The following is a 3125-nucleotide window of genomic DNA, read 5'->3' as shown; positions in this document are numbered from 1 at the left end:
GGGAAGGGCCGCCCCAAGAGGCAGGGGAGCCTGCCAGACAGAACGAGGGGGACTCAGAGCCGGACACGGAGCGATCTCAGGTAGGGCTGGCCACGGCTGGCCGCCCTCTGAGCGGGCTCTCACCTCGCCCCACCCAGACGGCAGACTGGGTGTGAGTCACGTCTCTTATGCTAAGCAGCTGCCTGCCCTGGGCTGAGCTATTTCACCACCGTGAACTTTAGCCCTCCATCAACAAAGAGGACACTCGGATCTGCCTGGTGGCACTGTTGGCGAAAGGAATGAGCTCACTCACAGAAACCGCTGACATGTAGCGGGCCCTGGTGGGGCTGATTTTCCTGCTACCATCCCTTGGATCCTGATTATATGATCCCCCACCCCCACCCCCCACCCCCGAAGGGAGGGAGACAAGGACTGGCGCTGGCCTCATCACCAGGTGAGCCCGGAGGAAGCTGTGGTTGTCTGTGGCCCATGAGCAAAGTCGGGGGGATTCTGGCCATTCGAGGGGGAGGCGGGCAGAGGGGACTCCTCCCTCTCCCCAGCCCCCATCCTGGGGGTGTCGAGCGGGCCCCCCAGGCGTTGCCAGCTCTCCTGCGCTTGCAACAGCAGCGAGGCACAGCGTGTGCTCCACACTCCATGCGCCTGGCCCCCATGCACCATTTGTCGAGCAGCAGAACAGAATTTCCTCATAAATAAACAAGATCTTGGGTTTCACATTGGGGAGGCGATGACAGAAGAGGGCCTGGGGCTCCCCCTGTTATCTGCTCCCAGGCCTGCCAGCTCCTCACCGCCGCCTGACAGGGCTGGGAGGAGAGGGGAAGGAGCCGCCGGCCAGGAGCACATGGTTGGGCGGTGGAGTCATTGGCTGGCAGCCGGCCGCAGTTCCTCTCAGGGCCGGCACCGTCCCTCGCACTGGCCACCGGGGCCTCCGGGGCTCGCCGTTACCAGAACCTCTGCCCAGCCCAGCACAGCCACCTGAACTTTGCGCTCAGGGCTGAGGGCAACGTTGGCAGCTGGGGCGTGGGCCTGCGGGAGAGGGCATCGAGCAATTGCTGGTCTCCCTCACCTGCCTGGTGATCTGGAATCCTAGCGCGTTCCCAGCTCGCCGCACCCCCCCCACACACACACACACTCACACTATGGGGCTGGGTCCACCCTGGGCCAAGCCTGGGGCTTGCTGAAGAACAGACTGAGGATGGTCTTGCCAGAAAACAGGCCACTGCCCAGGATGGGGGTGTGGGCACGGACTACTCGGACTACTGCACTGCAGTGGGCAGGCTGGCTTGCCGAGGTGGGCAGCGGCGCGAGGGGTCACACACACCATGCCCAGTAAAAGAAACAAGACGCGGAAGGATATTGCAGCCTACGCTGTCATTTACGCACAGCTGACAACCAGACCAAACGAATCTGCGGTGACGACTGAGAATAGAGGTTGCCCCTGGTGCAAAGGATCCTCTCCTTCCATGATTAAAGACTTGCTGACTTGCTGACCGCTTGCTGAAAATGGCCTCTCCCCAGTCTCTGTAGCTGCGTTGCCTTGTTTTATTGTAGTCCTCACAGCCATCTTTTTTTAAAAATTTATTTATTTGGAAGACACACACACACACACCCCACACACAGATGGATCTTCCATCTGCTGATTCTCTCCTCAACATCCAGGGCTGGACCAGGCCAAAGCCAAGAGCCAGGAGCTTAACCCAGGTCTCCCATGTTGGTAGCAGGAACCCGAGTACTTAAGCCGTCATTGTTGCTTCCCAGAGTGCACATCAGCAGGAGGCTGGGTCAGAAGCAGAACCAGGCCTCGAATCCAGGCCCTCTGATACGGTGACCCGGGGACGCCAACAGTGATCTAACCACTGTTCCAAAACCCACCCCTGGGGTGATCTGAATTTATATTTCTGACTGCAGGCTTCCTTCCCAGGTGCATGAGCAGGGAGCTGGATCAGAAGCAGAGGAGCCGGGACTCGAACCAGTACGCTGATAAGGGATGCTGAAGTAACAAGCAGCAGCTCAACCCATCGCACCACAACGGCAGCTCCCCCACCCCCTGGGTCTTATAGAGCTTTCCTTTCACCTCCAGGGCCCTGGGCCTGGCATGTGGGACGTGCAGTGAGCACTTGGCACAGGCCTTTCCACCATCCAATCTGTCCTCCCCATTTAACTCGGGTTTTACCTCTCCCCAGGTCTCAGCCTATGTGGTCTGGGTAGAGTTTCTGGAGAAGACTTGATCTTTCCTGTGGAACTTGGACCTGAAAGGATGTGAGGCTGGGGCTGCTGCCAGCACCGCTACTCTCTGGAAGAGGGAAGAAATGAGAGAGGCAGAGCGTCTAGGTCTTGGAAATATCACGTGGGGCCTGGATCAAGCTGCATCTGAAGCCAGACCTACACCTGGACTTTCCAGTTACGTGAATCACTAAGCACTGGTGTTCTTAAACTGGTTGATCTAGATTTTCTTAACAACCAAAGGATCGTTCTGTCCCAAGCCTGGTGCTGGCTATACAAGAAACTGAGGACAGTGTCCAGGGGGCAGTGTGTACACTGTGTCCACACCTGATTAAATCAGACTACAGACAGAAAGACGTAGGTGGGTTACAGGAAGGGAGGCATGGTGGATGGGTAGATGGATGGATGGATAGGTGAATGGATAAGTGGATGGGTGGGTGGGTGGGTGGGTGGATGGATGGATGGATGGGTGGAGGGGTGGGTGGGTGGGTGGATGGATGAGCAGGTAGGTGCCTGGGTGATGTATAAAAGGTAGAAAAGTGAGTAGATGGATGGATGGGTGGACAAACACATGGAAGGGTGGAGGAAGTGATAGGTGGGTGAATGTCTTGCTCTAGGGAGAAGGATCCCCTCATGAGCAGGCGTTAGGAAAAAAGCTGGGACCCGGGTGGAAGAGGTGGTATCTGTGAAGGCAACCCAGGGAAGGGGCTGGGAGTGGACATGCAGGGAGCAGACCGGGATGGCCGTGTTTCTTGAAACTTTCATGTATTTAAAACTCACAACCCTATGAGGTTGCCATAATCGGCTCCACCTGGAAGATGAAGAAACTGTGGTGTCGTGGCCACTCGGGGGGCAGAGAAGCCGGAAGCGGTGGCCGGGACGGACGGTCTGGCTGGGCCGGGGCT

The 3125-nt window shown here is 57.8% G+C and overlaps 1 long non-coding RNA gene across 1 annotated transcript; it reads left to right on the top strand.

Moving 5' to 3' along the window:
- The first annotated feature begins 249 nt into the window (after window positions 1–249).
- On the top strand, window positions 250–2622 carry LOC133758485 (uncharacterized). Its single transcript, XR_009865801.1, has 3 exons — window positions 250–433; window positions 1919–1992; window positions 2181–2622. It is a non-coding gene; the product is annotated as an uncharacterized LOC133758485 (long non-coding RNA).
- The last annotated feature ends 503 nt before the right edge of the window (window positions 2623–3125 follow it).

This window comes from Lepus europaeus, chromosome 4 (genome assembly GCF_033115175.1).
Source record: "Lepus europaeus isolate LE1 chromosome 4, mLepTim1.pri, whole genome shotgun sequence".
NCBI lineage: Eukaryota > Metazoa > Chordata > Mammalia > Lagomorpha > Leporidae > Lepus > Lepus europaeus.
This window is presented reverse-complemented; position numbering and strand designations above follow the sequence as displayed.